General features: G+C 41.2%; 1 non-coding gene across 1 annotated transcript; it reads left to right on the top strand.

Moving 5' to 3' along the window:
* The first annotated feature begins 977 nt into the window (after positions 1-977).
* Positions 978-1052, top strand: Trnas-cga (transfer RNA serine (anticodon CGA)). The gene has a single exon. It is a non-coding gene; the product is annotated as a tRNA-Ser (tRNA).
* Positions 1053-19122: the final 18070 nt, after the last annotated feature.

The following is a 19122-nucleotide window of genomic DNA, read 5'->3' as shown; positions in this document are numbered from 1 at the left end:
CCAAGATGTGAGAATGTATTTTAGCAAAATATTCAAATCTGAATCAGCTGCCGTTGTCTGTATAATTTTCCAATAGTTCAGAGGAAAGGAGTGAAGCAATTCAGAATCCTGAGCATCGATGTGACAACAAGATGCAGCACGAACATCAAAATCTGTATCAAGGCCAATAGGAAGACGTGAAAGTGCGTCCGCATTACCATGTTGAGCTGTCGGACGATACAAAATCTCGTGCTGATACTGAGACAACAAAGCCCATCTTTGCAATTTTTGGGCAGTTCGTACAGGAACCGGTCTCATCGGATGAAACAAGAACTGCAGTGGCTATTGATCCATTACTAAGTAGAATTTTCTGCCATACAAATAGTGTGGGGATTTGGTGATACCATACAAATAGTCAATGCTCTTTCTCTATTTCTGAATAGTTACTCCGAACTTTTTATAACACTTTTGATACGAAAGCTATAGGCCTTTCTTTATAACAAAATCTGTGCGAAAGCACCTCACCGATTCCGTAAGAGGAAGCGTGAACTTGCAACTCAACTGGTTTGTCAGGATCATAGTGCAGCAAACATCCATCACTGAGAAATTCATCTTTAAGTTTAAGCTTCTTGTCACTCATGTCTCCAAACAATGGGGACATTGAAACTTCCTGGCAGATTAAAACTGTGTGCCCGACCGAGACTCGAACTCGGGACCTTTGCCTTTCGCGGGCAAGTGCTCTACCAACTGAGCTACCGAAGCACGACTCACGCCCGGTACTCACAGCTTTACTTCTGCCAGTACCTCGTCTCCTACCTTCCAAACTTTACAGAAGTTCTCCTGCGAAACTTGCAGAACTAGCACTCCTGAAAGAAAGGATATTGCGGAGACATGGCTTAGCCACAGCCTGGGGGATGTTTCCAGAACTTCTGTAAAGTTTGGAAGGTAGGAGACGAGGTACTGGCAGAAGTAAAGCTGTGAGTACCGGGTGTGAGTCGTGCTTCGATAGCTCAGTTGGTAGAGCACTTGCCCGCGAAAGGCAAAGGTCCCGAGTTCGAGTCTCGGTCGGGCACACAGTTTTAATCTGCCAGGAAGTTTCATATCAGCGCACACTCCGCTGCAGAGTGAAAATCTCATTCTGGAATGGGGACATTCTTGCGACGCAAGTGATGCAAAGGAGCTACGATGTGTGCAGCATTCGGTATGAACAGAATGTAACAGTTCATTTTCCCTAAGACTGGGTGTAGTTCTGTGACAGAATTGCGAGGACCTAGCAGATCACGTACGGCTAACAAATGTGATTGAAGAGGATGTACGCTTTGAACGCTTATGACATGACCAAGATACAAAAAAAAGCACTCCGTATTCAGGCCACAAGTGGCCCACCGGGACCATCCGACCGCCGTGTCATCCTCAGTTGAGGATGCGGATAGGAGGGGCGTGTGGTCAGCACACCGCTCTCCCGGTCGTTACGATGGTTTTCTTTGACCGGAGCCGCTACTATTCGGTCGGGTAGCTCCTCAATTGGCATCACGAGGCTGAGTGCACCCCGAAAAATGGCAACAGCACATGGCGGCCCGGATGGTCACCCATGCAAGTGCCGGCCACGCCCGACAGCGCTTAACTTCGGTGATCTGACGCGAACCGTTGTATCCACTGCGTCAAGGCCGGTGCCCATGACCAAGATACAGAAAGAAAGAAAATCACACTTGTCCAGTCTACACTTTAGTCTTGCAGCAGATTACACACGAAACAAATCACTCAAATTTGCGATGTGTTCTTCAGGTTCAAATGGCTCTGAGCACTATGGGACTCAACTGCTGAGGTCATTAGTCCCCTATAACTTAGAACTAGTTAAACCTAACTAACCTAAGGACATCACAAACATCCATGCTCGAGGCAGGATTCGAACCTGCGACCGTAGCGGTCTTGCGGTTCCAGACTGCAGCGCCTTTAACCGCACGGCCACATCGGCCGGCTGTTCTTCAGGTGCACAATACGTGCAACAATATCGTCCAAATAGTTTGAACAGTTTGGTACTTGAGCAGTCAGCTGTTCCAAAAACCGTTGGAAGATGGCGGGTGCAGAAGCACTGCCAAAAGGCAAACGCAAATATTTAAACAAGCCTAAATGAGTGTTGTGAACACTTTTTGAGATTCTTCATTTAGCGTTATTTGAAGATATCCGTCGCGCAAATCAATTTTTGAAAAGTAACGACCAGCGCCTAATCTGTCGACGAGATTCTCTGGGCGTGGTATTGGATAAGTATCAACCACAGAATGTGGGTTGACGACAGACTGCGCGAATGCGACCTGAAGGTTTGGGGAGCAAAACTAGTGGACTTGCCCATTGACTAGCTTGTAGGGGCGCAAAAGCTCCTCTATCTTGCAATTTTTTAAGTACAGCAGCGACTTTGCCCCGTAATGCAATGGAAACAGTTCTAGCACGTCAAAATTTCGGCTGAGCATTTTCATCAGAGTAATGTGCAACAAAATTGTTGGCCTTGTCTAAACCTTCAGAAAAGAGTTCAGGGTATTCTTTCTGCGTTGTCTTTTGTATTGAACGCAGACACTGACAACACATTGTCCTGAATTTGGAAGCCAAAATATTCAAACGAATCAAAACCAAATATGTTCTCACAATCGCGTGATTGTAGCACAGTGAAAGTTAGAGTTCGCCTATGCGTGCGATGCATGGCAGGCAAAGTACGTTTTCTGAGAACGGGAATGTCTTGTCCCTTATAAGCCGTCACGTGCGTGCTAGTTTTAGGCAGGCGTGGGGAGCGTGACTGTTCATATGTCTTACAATTCAGCAATGTAACAGAGGCACCCGTGTCCAGTTTTGTATTCTACCCACTCGTCTAATATAGAGTGTCTAGGAAACCTGCTTTCTCGGGTCACTGCACAAAAATTCAAGCAAATCGTATTAATATAGGTATTTTTGTTATAGTTAGATAAATGACAATACTTAACGTTGAGAAATTGAGATTGGGATGTCGTAAGCAAAGGGTGACATGGAACATAAGCAGTCTCTTCAGTAAATAGAATTCGTAACACAAGAGTAGAAATACATTTCCTAAGTCGCTGCTATCGAACTCGTAGACTGCTGGACTTCAACTGGGCCGCTGCCAGGCAGCGCTGCGCGTATGTTCTCTTCGTGTAGATGGCGCTACTGTCTCGTTTTGTCCTAGAGGGGGGATTGGGGGGGGGGGGGTCGGTCAGCATACTATTGGCTGACGTCATCTCACAGTCCTCTCTGCTCTGATGTTCTTGACCGACGTGCCGGCGCTTAACGCTACGCCGGAACAGCCACAAGTGTAATAGCAACACAATAAACATTTGAATGTCAACAGCATTGTCCGAACAGTGCACATGGAGCTTCTCAAACATTCATCATTACAACTAAATGTACAGGAATACAAAGCTCTAATAACACACGAAGGATAGTCTCGCACCTGTGTGAATTGCGGAGCCGTAGGGCACCTCCGTACACAGTGCACGCAACAACCAAGAGAACAACGAACTGAAACTAGTTATACTTGATGGCACCGTTTTAATGCAAACAGAGTCCTTATCCTACACATACAATGTCGAGAACCCAGGAACGTCACTAGATGCAGTTTCACATAAAACACTCCCAAACAACATTGATATTCGATCTAACGATAACACGCTGCAATTACATAACGTCATGAAAACTAGCATATGCATGCAACTTCGTTACACAAGAATCTTCTCAAGGTGAAACTCCAAACCAAACACTGGAAAAGTGTGACCCATCTACCTAACAACGCACCATGCTACTCCGCTCACGGAACAACTAAAAGACATATGTAAACGACAATACTAATAATCGCGAAACACATGCCGAAATCCCAGTAAACAAACTGAATCAAAAGTCGAACATAGTATTAAGTCAGAATATATATATATATATATATATATATATATATATATATATATAAACATTTGAGAAGCTAACCCAGCCAGAGAGAACAAGTAAAGCAATACACAGAAGTGGGTCAACATGGATGAAGACCAGACAAGTCGAGTTGACACGCCTGTGGGTACGGCTGTATGGCAGTACCGCATCAGGAGGGATAGAGTTGTTAGATCACCTTGTTGTTATAAACGCGTCTAGGAATTACTATCAAATTTTGTAATACAAAGATTGTAAACGTATTTGCATCACCAGGGACCAACGCACAGTTAGCAAAATAAGAATTTTATGCCGGGGCAATGTCGAGTAACTTAACGATCTACATACCCCAACTGTTTTAGCCAGAAATTTTCATTATGTTCTACACCTAGATGGTCAAGAACAGAATATGAATCTTAGTAAGGATATACCCACGGGGTTTATTATCAGAGCACATCCAAGCAGCAGACTTTTGGCCAGTGTCTGTTTCAGAATACGCTGCTTTCCACATGAAGCAGGAACTTACCCGTCAAAGTGTATTTAAAGGCAGGCGATCATGGAATTTGAACTATCGCATATAACAAAAACAATGTTTGAAGCGTGAAATCGTATATTTGTGGCACTGCTGACAGTACGATACCGGATCATGGCTCTGAGCACTATGGGACTTATAATCTGAAGTCATCAGTCCCCTAGAACTTAGAACTACTTAAACCTATCTAACCTAAGGACATAACACACATCCATGCCCAAGGCAGGATTCGAACCTGCGACCGTAGCAGTCGCGCGGTTCCGGACTGAAGCGCCTAGAACCGCTCGGCCACCGCGGCCGGCATTACCGGCTCAGATAATGGCTATATATAGGAAAGCCCACTATAGTCAGATGCATGAAGCCCATTGCGAAGGAAAGTAGCACTTCGCGACCTTAAGATAATTGCTCTCTGCAATTGCACAGTTAACAGGTGATATCACTATCGCTGACTGAACCATAGCCAAAATTGTTAATCTTAATAGGTCACGAGTAGAAGGTCACAAAATCTGATCCCAGGGCTGCACAGACGAATGGCAGCAGCCCAGTAGTGTTTACCAGTAGGAGTTACTCACCGCTCGCCATCACCCGCAAGCGGTACGAATTAAGTATTCTTGCGCCCCGCGGTTCTCAGCCGTATTTTATAATGATAAGAATCTATCAACTAACAGCTGAATTAAAAAAGGCTAACTAACCTTAAAAGCTTCTTCAAATGTAGTTTTCCTGTTCAATAGTAAATAAAAATACTTACAGTGATAATAATCGGATTTTCATATAAAATTTTGAAGAAGAGTTTGGAAAATAGACATCAGTAAAAATCTAGGTTCTGCCAGAACGGTGCGCGTGAACGCTGGAAAGACAACTGTTATCAAACCTGCACAAGGCATTTAAAGTTATTATTCCCTGTACTGGATTATTGTAATATCGTAAAAAATGGCTGATCGTTGTCAGCAGCTGTACAATAATTTCATTCGATGAAGGAGTCAGGTACAGCCAACAGTCGCGAGTGGTAAGTATTTATTCTTTACCGATGTTGAATACGTAATTACATTTGTATCATGTGTTAATGTTTAATAGCTACTGAAAAAGAATAACTTACGAACCAGTAAAGATCACATACTTCGCATTTGCAACCGTTGTCCGTACCCAATTCCTTCGTCGAATAGGTACGCATGCTACAGCATGTGCTACTTAATATGTTCCAAAACGCTGCACATAAAAACAGAATCTTTCCTAAACTTATACTTTGGGTTTTGAAGAGCCCTTGGGCTAGGGACCATTTGTTTTCCCAACAGTGGATCGTCTTATCGTAACAATCCTACAGTGCAGGGCTGTAGTTTGAATATTACACCCTTCCGCCAGCTTAGGCAAGTGGTGTAAATCGGTTAGTTGTTTTTGCATTAGATGTGGTCTACAGTGCCCCTTAAGGTGCTTATGGAAACAGCATTTAGTTCATGGGAGGTTCCTGGGAAAACCCGAAGAACCTGGTTTTTGGGCACTAAGTCCGAACAGCCGAATCCAAAACGGTCATGCAAAACAAATGACTGACATATTCACGATATAATCCTAAGATCCCGATATCGAAAAGCTTTGAAAATTTTCTTGCTATTTTTATACTTTTCTGAGATATAGAGATTCAAAGTCACCCTACTCGGACACGTAAAATACGCATGTAAAATTCGGCACCAGGTCAAATCCAAATAGCAACCGCAACAATCTAGAAGTGGAAACTTCCTATTCCCAAGAATCATTATCCGTCATCGGGAAAAACGTCAAAAACTCCAGTCGCGGATTCGAAAACGGTAATGCACAACGGATGTGCTTTTCGTTCTGTTCCACAAAGACTGTCTCCTATCCCTGTTACTGTCTGCCTCTTGCTCTCTCTTACTGCTACTACCCCCAGCTGGCATGTCGCTCATATGAAAAGAACTTACGATTCCGTAAAATTTTTGTACTTTACTTGAAATCGAAGTAACGCAGAAGTAGACAACTTTAGATCTCAGACTAGATTCTATGTGTACAAAAATTTGGCATGGAATTCAATACTAGAACAACAAGGGATTCCCAGAATCGTTCTGATAAAAACTGATGCAGTTCACAGCATATTTGTTGGTGATACGTCACTTTATAAATTACGTTTTCGCCAAACACAGGATGTATTTTACGTGTATCAGTAGGGTAACTTTGAAGTTCTGTATCTCGGAAACGAAAAAAGGTATCAAGTAGATTTCCAATTTTGTACGGCGAGGGGGCGTAATAGAAGGAATGGTTTCCCGTTGTCTTCCGAGTTTATAAATTATGGGTTTGCATGCGCAGTATCGATCTGCTGCTATGTTATGAATTTCAGTCGGAAGTAACAGGGATTCGTGAATGCACGTTATAGACACGACCGTCTTCCAACAAGGTACATAACTGAAGTAAGGAATAAGAAATTAAATTAAGTCTGTTGTATTACAACGCAATGAGTAGAAGAAACTGACATTCAAATAATTAGTAAACATTTGTAATTTTGTCTCATATTGCATAAAGCATTTAAATATAAGTACAATTACTGTCATTAACCAATTAATCATGTGATCAAACAGAGAGCACAACACTACGTTAGTCTGTTACAGGGCAATAACTTTGCAGTCTCTGAGGGAGGCAGAAATGTGAAATAGAGACCAGTTGCTACGAAGTGTTCCGAATGGTACAGACTTTTAATGATCAGTACTTTGAGGCCAGCGGCCAACTTTTCAAGGCCTTAGTATATCTAGTCTTTGGGGGCTCATTACATACCAATTTATTTAACTTACTAATTAATAATATGCTGCCTGAAGTGTAGCCCCACATTCTCAGTACTGGCTTTTGAGCAGAATAGTCTGAAGACCACTGTTATAGACTCTTTACAGAACAGCAATGGCGTCGTACACATAATAAAGACTCGTAACGAAGCTTCCAAGGTCTACTTTACTGATCTATACACCAGTAGATACGAAGCAACCACAACCTACGGATTGTGGGACACAGCATCAGCCGCGTCAAACATCATCACGAAACAACAAAATGGAAACATATTAGTACCATTTACTACCTATTAATTAGACAATACTATTAAATACTCGCTGTGAAACAAGTCGCCGCGGCGGGATGGCTCACTAGTAAAGTTTTATAACAAATATTGGCATATTATGGGAGACGAACTCACTAGTATATATGATAATATGTTACTAAGGAGTCAGAACAAACACAGTTGACAGAGGCGAGAAGATTCTTAGCACCAAAGAGGAACAGAATCAAATCAGTACGAACTTTAAGACAACTAACATTACTCAACACCGATTTCACGGTTATCAAAGTAATCTTATCAAAAATCGTCTGTCCGAGATCAGAGGATGATAGATTTATTGTTTTGCTACCGAGACTTGATTTATCTCACTCGGAAAAACCCATCCTCCCCATCAATAGCCCTTCTCTACTTCGAGAACGCATGGGATAGGATTTAACGCGGTTACCTTCTTATAGTTTTGAATCATATAGCTTTTTGGGGGCGTAATACATATCGTCTGGAACTCTTTCCACGGAACAGCGACAAAAATTCAGGGCGACAACGCCTTTACTGACAGCATCAGAACGCAGTTCCCGCTCAAACAGGGTTACCTCTCCTCTTCCTCGCTTTACGCCACTGCGACGGAGCCAACACAAAGGCGGCAACATTTTCAGAATCAAAAATGTTATTCACGCATATGCAGAATCATCGAGTTGGACTGCTGCGTCAAAGATGCACGAAGAGCATAGGGAATAGTCACACGTTACCAGCAAGCCACTGGGGCCGTCCACAATCGAACAAAATCAAATATACCCACACTGGTACTTCCGGGACAGCAGTTACAACATGACTGGCTATCACGATTGACTGACAGACTCCAACTGGGAATCGACACTATTGTACGAAACTTAGGGACGAAAGTAACTTTCGCATGACTTTTCACTACCAAGCAACAGAACTCGTTGAAGCTTGGACCATATAGAAAAAGAACAGTAAGAAAATTGATGAAAGAAATACGTAGTGATAAGAACAGAAATGACGCTTTTATTCAAACTCAACAATTACAGTAACGTTTCCGTGATTCAGTGTGGTTTCCTAGATATTACAAAAGTCAATACATGGTTGTTAATAGGGAGTGTGATCACCATGGACTGCAGTGCATGCTTAACAAAGTGCTCTAAAGCGGCCCACGAAGTTAGTAAGGAGGTCTTGTGGTAGGTAGTCCCATTACTCCACCAGGGCGGTTGAAAACTGCTGGGTGGTCGTTGGTGCATGGTAACATGCTGCAATATGTCTCCCGAACGCATTTCACGAGTGCTCGACACGATTTAAGTCGAGAGGAGTGGACAGGCCAGTCCATTCACCGAAAATCCTCTCATTCCAAGAGTTTACCAACTGTTCTCTTCGATGCGGTTGCACATTGTATCCATGAAAATGGAGTGAGGACCGAATGCACTGCTGAAAGATGCTCATGGTGAAGGAGTGCAGTCTCACAGTATCGTTGACCAGTGAGTGTACCGTGTTCAAATACATGGAGGTCCCACACCATAACATCCAGACCACCAAAAATGTTCGACAGTATTTCTGGGTGCATTACCACCTCTCGCATTACGAGGGCACATTGAAAATCATTATTCGATTTGTACCTGCTCTCATCCGAGTACAGCGCGCAATCCCACTTCCTGTTGGACTTGTCGTCATGCTCTTGGCGCCATCGCAAAAGGTGCCTCCGACGTGCAAGAGTCTAAGGAACACAGCGCCAGCTCGTCGTACAAAAAGACCATCCCCATTCAGTCGCGACGCTATTGGGGAGCGAGAGATTTTGTACCTTGCCGTCATATTAAATGTAGCTGCACATCCTCGCGCTTTTTGACATTTGTCCCTTCTTGCCTGTTTCACAATGTAGCAGTCATCTGCTTGTGCCGACTAGCTGCTCTTCATCGGGCAGCAATGCTTGTGTTTCGAAACACTCCACACGCACATGAAACAATGCTACGGGCAATACCAGATTCCTGGACGACAGTCGTCACACTTCGTCCCTCTCTCAAAATTCCCTATGATACTTTCCCGTGTGATGAAGAACACCAACGCAGTGTACCGTTACTGATCGCTGAATGACACACACTGTCTTTTCTCGTTTCATCAGTTGCCTCGTGTTCCGGGAGCTGCCATACCTGACCTATAGCCACATAAACCTTACGCCGTGTGACATCCTACTTTCTGTGCGTGACTGGGTGATTTCTGGAAACATGCTTCCGTACTTTCATTCATTTCCACTGAGCAGTTACTACGCTGTGTTAATTTAACTAGGTCGTCCTTAAGAGTTACAGTACAAGGCACGTACATTACGACCTGACCACAAAAATAGTGCAGCGATATTCACAGCACAAAACATGCACCATTAAAGACAGAGAGTAACACATACGAATCCCAGACTGGCCGCAAAAGGCCTTTAGTATTAATGCTTTTATGTTGGCGAAAGTAAATCATATATCGGCGGTACTGGCAATGCCTAGGCATTTCACGAGACACATTTTGTCACCAATGTCATGGTCTGTTCGGAGCCTAAACGTATGTAACTGCTCCGAATTATATGGACAGCTACTATTTAGACTCAATAAACAAAGTATCTCATCATCCACAGGCTTAATCTATCAAGCCCTGGTAATGAGCGGTCCCAGACACCCAATATCTGCCAAATATCCACGGACATAGTGGAGGCAAGTCTATAGGAACATTAACACTCGATGTTGGCCACAAACATCAGAACCATTTAGTATAACGTAGTTGCAGAAACTCTACCAACACCTGAATACAAAACTTATAACCAGTGAGTTTGTAATTCCTACATACAGGTAGCGACATTGCACACTACTTTCTTTGTGACCAACCTATTCGCATATTCGCATCTGGAGTTGGGCAAGAGAGAAGTGGGCAATATAACAAGGAGAAGTCTTCAAAAGATAGATATCACAATCCTACTACGACCAGAATGAATATTATTTCCTACAGAAAAATACCTTAATTCTGGTTGGCCAGATAGTTCGTCTATTAGACGCTGAAAACAATACACCCTTGAATACAGGTCTACCAATGCTAATACCTTCAGAAACTCTGGATACGGAAATTCCAAGTTCGTAAGAAATGTAATATTATCATCCAAAACTAGGCAAAATTAAGCGAGTTGAAATGTTTAAATATCACGGAGAATGGATAACAACCATGTTATCAGAGAAAGAAGTCTTCATATCACGCATGAACAAAATTGAAATGGCATTCCATTTACCCAAAAACATCTACAACCAAAGATCAGTATCGTTAAAGGCAAAGTTAAGGCATTACTGCAGTGTCATCCATCCGGAGGTCTTGTACGCTTCTGAATGCCTAGCAATGAACAAAAAAGACCTAATCGAAAAATCGGAGGCCAAGGAAAGGATGATTTTGAGACAGATCTTAGGCCCCATCAAAGAGAATGGGGAATATAGAAGACGTCATAATCATGACTGTATTCCCACATAGAGAAGATAACCAATACCATCCTGAAAAGAAGGATTATGTTCTATGGACATATGACCCGAATGAGCCCTGCAAGACTCACCAATCGTATGATCACCTACTTTCAGGAGAAGAAAACAAAATGGACCTGGTTCACAGAGGTGGAGAAAGGTCTTAAAGAAGTGGGGATCACCTATGAGGACATCTTGGAGCGTGTCCCACCCTAGGAGAAATTTATGGCGTGGCAGGGTTTCCGAGAAAAGCCAAAACTAAAAACAGGAAAGGCTTGGACTCGGGAGACAAAGGAGCAACACCGAGAACGAATGCGGGAGCACTGTGCAAACATCAGAACACGTAAAGCAAGACAGTTCAACTAACGTGGTCCAAAGATAGCTTATACGAAATGAATGAATGAATGAATCCTAACTATTGCGAATAGCACAGGCAGATGAGAAATTAGGACTATGTATTAAATACATCACTTTAATTTCTGGCCGCGCGGTTCTAGGCACTACAGTCTGGAGCCGGGCGATCGCTACGGTCGCACGATCGAATCCTGCCTCGGGCATGGATGTGTGTGATGTCCTTAGGTTAGTTCGGTTTAATTAGTTCTAAGTTCTAGGCGACTGATGACCTCAGAGGTTAAGTCGCATAGTGCTCAGAGCCATTTTGAACTTTAATTTCCTAATGTCATGTAACGGTAGAAGACTTGCAAATAAGGATGGCATATTGTTCACGTTACTTATTCTTACTGCATTTAAATCATTTGTGCGAATCTTACTCTACTTTACTTTGGTATTCATTATCTCTCCCTACACCCATCCATCCAAGGAAGAAGAAAAGAACAACCAGATGAACACGGCAGTCCGTTTATTCCTTGAATGAAAAAAGAATGAAGTCTCAAACCTCGCCGACAAAGACGTAATTTGCAAGCCTAAGATGCCGATGTGAGTGGAGGCAAAAAGGATAGCTCATCCGGTAGAGCACTGCCTCCAGAAGAAAAAGATTCCAGTTCCGAGTCCCGGACTGGCACGCGGTTTTCATCTACCAGGAAGATTCAAATCATTTAACACTCGGTTGCCGAGTAAAAGCTCTTTCTGAAGACGTTTAATACTTTTTGTCGTTTTTAACAGAATCCAGTCACACTTAATATTAATTTTTGAGAACATGTCTCTCTGCAGTACAGAGGTTTTGTTTATTACTTAAAAATGAATATGAAAAGTCACAACTTGTAACCTCCCCGTCACTTATCGACCTTTATGACAGTGAAAAATTAAACCGCGTGCACCTAATGGAAATTTGGGAAAAGCAATCGTCACCGAAGTTAATTTGTCGGTGAAGAGGGAGGAAAGGGTTACATCTTAATGAAAGGAAAAATACAAATGAAATTGGTGAAAATTATTTTGAGAGAAGGGTAAAATTAACAAAGAAAGTAAATGTGCGGTCGTTACATTAACAATTAATTGGCGTTAATTAGATATTTGAGATTTGGGGAAAATTACGGTCGCCAGTCCCATGGACAACTACTATAACAACAGAAAATGAAAGATTAATGCACATATAATTAGCACTAAAAGCGTGGCAACTGAAGGTTGACAGGTGCTGTGTGAAAACCGAATGTTTGTCAGAAATAATAAATTTCGCTACACTCTCACTTAATTTAGCAAAAGAATTAGTAAAACCGGAAAATTCAAAGTTAATTTAGTGACTGAAATTAATAGTGAACTTTGTTTCTGAAGCACTACGAAATTCAATAAAATAAGGTTAGTCTTGGGCTATCTCAACAATAATTTCAAAAGCTACTTGAATATATGCAATTTAGAAATAAGAGATTTAACTTTTAACTTGAATTAAATGATTCTGAACAATTAACAATATAAACATTTAGTACGTACCAAGCTGAGCTGCAGTCACAGGTAAGCTAAAATATGGTAACAAAACTTGCACTCTTAATTTCTGCTTGTGTAATCTAAATATTGTAGCCAGCTATGAATACTTTAGCTGAACTTTGAAATTAAAGCAGTGAAATGGAATGATATTACTTTAATGCTGGTGTATGAATTTCAACGACACTCGGGTTCATTCCAAAAAAGGAAGCGACCCTGCTTGGTAATGCAATTAGGTCAATGAGCAACAAAGGTTCATGCTAAGTTGCTGTATTTTTGTGATGCAACAGTTTGAAAAGCTGAGGTCTGCCATACAGTTCTAAAACTTTACGTGCTTTTAGTCTTCCGTGTTGGTTGATTGAAGGTTTTGCAGTCGTCGATTGGGGAGGTGTCGACAGTCACTCACTGCCGTCACTGTTGCAGAAGCTGGATGTTGGCGCGCCTTCTTCTCGACACGATCAGCAGGCGAAACGGGCTCTTGATGTGCTCCAGCTAATGCTTCCCGTCCTCGACACCGTGTCAGAAACTATCATAGCAAGTCGAGCGCAATTACATGCTGGCAAACCCCGAAAGCGCGGCAACTCGCGGGAGCGTCACACAACACACCTGCTCCACCGCCCTACTCCAGCCAGACTCCGCTCTGCCCGCGCTCCACGCAGCAGAGTTAACTCTACCAAAGATCCTTAACACTTTGGTTCTCCACACGACCTATCGATGTAATCGTTCGATAGCATAGTTTTCCCTAGGCCAGACCCAGCGTAAAAATACAAATAATATTTACAAAACAAACCAATTATACATTGAAATAAATGCATATATATATATATATATATATATATATATATATATATATATATATATATATATATATATATACAAATAGTAAAACAATTACAATATATACAGACACAGAAATGTCATATCTTCAGGTAACAAAAAGAAGGAAAAATTTTATAGTACAATGTATGGAAATAGGAGGATTTGCATTTCCGGTGTTACACGTGCCCCACATTGTCTGAGGATGTTCGTGTAACCTAAACAGACTCAGAAAATGTCCCAAAAGGAAAAAAAAAACAGCAGAAATGCATATGTTCAAAATATAAAAAAATTTAGCATTAGCCTAATTAACCATAAACCAATTTTTAGACCATAATAATCGAGTGGACACACACCTAACCTTATTCCAGTCTGTCACCTTACACAAAAGAAAACAGGTTGACAACATATATAAATTCATAGAAAATGGTTCAGCTATTCTAAATCAGCAAAATTCCTAACAGTATCAAGAAAAGGAATACTATTTACAAAATTAGCCAGAGTACATGGTCATAAAAACACGTAGTTCAAAATACGAAAATTAATAATTAATTACATAGAATACACATTTTCATAATTAATATTCTCGTCATGAAAGTCCACTTAACGCTAAACAAGAAAATAATATACAGCATATCGAAAAAAAATATTGACAGCAGAATTCTTTCACATCAGCTGTCCGGGAAGAAAAATAACTCCGCCTTCCGTACCCGCAAGTACAAAGAATGCCGACAGCGGCACAAGACCCGACAGCGGCTCCGCCTCGCCAGTATTGTTGCGACCGCCTGTACGGCACGCTTGATCTCACTCGCCTGAGTAACGACATTTCTAGAACGTCCGTTTCACTGAATTCTTTCGGAAAAACTCACTCCTGAGTAATCTCAAGGAGTCCATTAATACTATCACAATGGATAACTCAACACTGTCCATCATCACACGCATGTACTAGCCTGAAACTTAAAACAGCGTCTAAGTACATCGGCAATGACTAGTAAAACACATTCATGAAATCTTACAGCTAGTTACAAAACCATATTTACATTCTTTAATCTACTGTGACTTAGCTGAAAACATAAACTAGCAGCTTGGATTTTTCAATTGATTAATAATCAGTTACTCTTAAATCATTTAGTCAAAATTAATTACTTATTAATTACAACTTCTTTAATGTCCTCTTGGTCAGGCAAAAACATGGCAATCTAGCAAATCGTTAAATCTTACACTCTATATTTACATACTGTACAAATTACCCATTCTGTGGTATTAATCAATCCTAGGTTGGTACAATTTCAAGTCTACAATGTTCCGTATACCTAATAGTTTTCCAGAGCTTGGATACACTAAGCAATAAGCATTTGTGTGAGGTATACCAATGACTTTATATGGTCCATTATAAACAAACTTAAATTTAGAGATTCCATTGTCTATCACACTCGATTTCTCATGAGCTTTTACAAGTACTAAGTCTCCGATTGTAAACTTAGCAAAACTCGCTTTAGCGTCATGACGACGTATGCGAGCATCGGCTTTTAGCTACATTTTTGTCGCAAACGATGTTTTTTCACACCAATACTAATGTCAATCCGTGGAGGGAATTTGATTATCTCTTCCACAAAACTTTTACTTCTGTCATCTAACAGGATTTCCTCTGGAGAAAATCCCGTAGACTCATGTCTCAAGGTGTTCATAATTCTCTCAAATTCTGCTACATATTCACCCCATGCCCTGTGGTTGTGGTGGCAATAGGTAAGGCAAAGTCGGCCTAGCTCGCGCATATACCTCTCAGCGGGATTTCCAGCCGGACAGTAAGCTGATATATGGATCACTTCGACCCCATTACTTGCCATGCCTTCATTCCACAACTTACAAGTAAATTGTGCCCCATTGTCTGATAGAATCGCCTTGGGCTTACCAATATGAACAAAATAATCGTTCACAAGCTTGCTATAGACCGCTTTGGCTGTAGCTTTCCTAATCGGGCATAGTTTGATGAACTTGTAAAAAGCTTCTAGCACTACTAAAATGTAGGCAAAGTTTCCTGATGACTTGGGCAAAGGTCCGTACAAGTCCACGCACAGTCATTCAAAGTTGTCGTTAGGCGTTATACTTTGCATAGGACCACGACTCGTACAGTTGGTAACCTTCACCTTCGAAAATAAATCGCAAGTTTTCACTCTGTCAGTAACGCGTTTTAACATGTTGTTAAAATGCACTACTTCACTCAGCTTTTCCGTACATTTCTTTGGTCCACAGTGACCATACGCCAAATGGTAGTAGTCTATTATTTCAGTGACGTATTTGGTGGGCCAGCATACCCGCCAAATATTACTATCTTCACCCTTACGTATGTACAAGATATGACCGTATATCTTGTAATACTTCCTTAATTTCTCTCCTTCTGGACTCCTTTCGTCATATCGAGTTTTCACCATTTTTAAACAACCGTCCTCGTTCTGATGACGACGTAGATTCTTACAGATGTTCACTATTAATTTACGACCCTCAACTTCTTTAAAATAGTATAAATTGACCACTACATCTGACTCATCTTTCAATACATCTTGATTAGACTCGGGCAACCGCGACAGCGCATCCTATACGCAATTGTCGGTCCCTTTTACGTAACAGATGTCATAGTTAAATTGCTATAAATACAGCGACCACCTAGTCAGTCTTTCGTGAAGTAGTTTACAATCCTTCAGATAAGTGAGCGCCTTATGGTCCGTATGAATAATCACCTTACGGTCCCATAGGTAACCCTTGAACTTCTTGAATCCCCACACGATAGCGAAACACACCTTCTCAGAAATCGTGTAGTTTCGCTCACTTTTTGATAATGTCGGACTCGCGAACGCTATCGTCTGGTGTTCCTTAACCTCTCCTTCACCAACTTCTTGGAACAGTTCTACCCCCACCCCGTAATTCGACGAATCCGTCCCCAGATGGAAGGGTAGCGATAAATCAGGATGAAATAGTATGTTAGATCTTAACAACTTGTCTTTTAATCTCTCGAAAGCGGCCTGGCACCCGTCAGTCCACACAAACGGAGCATTTTTGCGTAAGAGGTTATTCAAATTTTCATATAAAAATAGTAAAACAATTACAATATATACAGACACGGAAATGTCATATCTTCAGGTAACAAAATAAGGAAAAAATTTATAGTACAATATATGGAAATAGGAGCATATGCATTTCCGGCGTTACAAACTGCATAAACTTCTTTTTCATATGAGATTGCCGGTTTGGGTCTGTTTTAGACAATCTTTAGACCTTTCGCCATGACGGTAGATGGTGGCTGTGAATGGAGCAGGCGCTACACAACGACCGCGTTCACGGTGTAGCGCCTGCTCCGTTCAAAACCACCATCATGGCACTAGGTCTGAAGTTGGTCTAAGACAGACCGAAACCGAGAACCTCACATATAAAAATTTGTTGCTGTTGTGACTGTCCATATTCATTTTTATACATTTAATTTTCTTAAATCTTCACAAATACGTAATATAATCAGTCCCAGTTTCACTTGTCAGGCAGTAGTGACTATCACGAGAAAATGTTCACATCATTTACAAAGCACATGGAATGGTTTGACATTTTTAGAGGTGCACAATGAAATCAGTCGTCCTTTCACTTTTGAGGTGTTAATGAACCGAAGCTACTGTATTCACTTTTAACAGTGTGTGTATAACAAATTTATCATCTTCTACTGAAAAACCTAACTTGTGCTGTTTGACAGTAGAAACTACATTTCGCTGGGACTGAATAACATGGTGTAGAATTATTTTAAGTTCGGAATTTAGCACGTATTGACGGTAACCATCAATGATTAACTCCTAAACAGAAGACTGTTTCTTATCCTACACTCTGTGCATTATGCATCCTGTCTCAGCCTTGAGTGCATACATTTTTGCTCATAGTCCGATAAATCAGTAACAGGGTCACTATTCAACTCGTCTTCCGTTAATCTATCCTCCTTTTCACTTAAAAGTGGAATGATATATCTGTTATTTAGTGGGAAACGTGAAGAACCGAACCAAGTGTGTCCATCACTCCTGATACCGTCTTAAATATATTTGAAGTTTTAATGTGCTACATTGAGTTGTTAGTATCTGTGTAACACTGTTGTACATGCTTTTCTGGAAACTGTTTTAGCATGTATTCGTATTGAAAGTATATAAAAAGAGTCTTTGAAATACTGAAGACTGTCGTTCCTACGGATTTGGCTTACCAGACAGTATATTAAGTCTCTTTACTCCAATACCAATTAAATTTTTATTAATAATACATCTCTTTTGAAAATAACGTTTCACAATCAATGCTTTATATCTTCCTTGGCATAAATTTGGCACTTTTCTGTCTCTCGTCTTTCACATATATTGCAACGTTTTACCAAACACACCGTTATTCATATGTTTGAAAAAGAAAATCTTCTGAGAATGACTGATTTTGTGCGTGAATTTCAATGTTCATCCAAGGAGGATGTCTAAATGATAAAAGTCTCTTTTGACACCGATTTATGACATGAATATTGTTTTAGATTTCTGTAACGAATAACACGGTTTTTCTTATCATATGAAGCCGAAAGTAATTTCTTTGTTTTGTCACTATCAGAGGGTGGTGCCATGTTTTCAGGACATAAATCCAAATATGAACGAAGTCGTGATTAGTCTGAGAATATTCGAGATCCACCTCTAAAACGTATCGTGTGTCAGAATCTTGTTCTACATTTTTCACATCAAAAGTTTCAAGACTGTCTGGAGACTGCCAAACAAAACTGGACACTGGAATATATTGTGACATTTCCCAGGTGTAAAGGCTAGTCACAACAAGACATACGAAGTAAGCATCATCAATTTTTACTCCCTAACAACCTTGAGACTATTGTTTGCAATGGTCTATGTGTATGAACCACGAACGGTACCAGCTCTAATGCCTCTTTCATTATATTGAATTTGTTCAGTGATGATAATAAGTTGAAATTCTGCTCCAGTATTTTTTCAGCATAGCATCCCAAGCTAAGCCAGGTGATATATTGTGATGAGCGAGGTCCAGGCCAGTTCAGACATTTTGAGAGATAGGCTACGAAAGGTAAAATAGTTCAAATGTCTCTAAGCACTATGGGACTTAACATCTGAGGTCATCAGTCCCCTAGACGTAGAACTACTTAAACCTTACCAACCTAAGGACATCACACACATCCATGCCCGAGGCAGGACTCGAACCTGCGACCGTAGTAGCAGCCCGGTTCCGGACTGAAACGCCTAGAACCGCTCGGCTACAACGGCCGGCGGCTACGAAAGATTCCGAACTTATCAGCAAGCAAAAGCACGTCAGTTATCAAATACAAAACGTTATTATCTCCTAAAGCCTTACAGCTTAATAGATATTGTAAATGGGGAGCTCTTTGGTACTCACCTCCTGATGCAGATCGACCTGTTTATAAACTGTTAAGGTTCTGAATTACAGTTAAG

The sequence above is a fragment of the Schistocerca serialis genome, chromosome 3 (assembly GCF_023864345.2).
Source record: "Schistocerca serialis cubense isolate TAMUIC-IGC-003099 chromosome 3, iqSchSeri2.2, whole genome shotgun sequence".
Taxonomy (NCBI): Eukaryota; Metazoa; Arthropoda; class Insecta; order Orthoptera; family Acrididae; genus Schistocerca; species Schistocerca serialis.
This window is presented reverse-complemented; position numbering and strand designations above follow the sequence as displayed.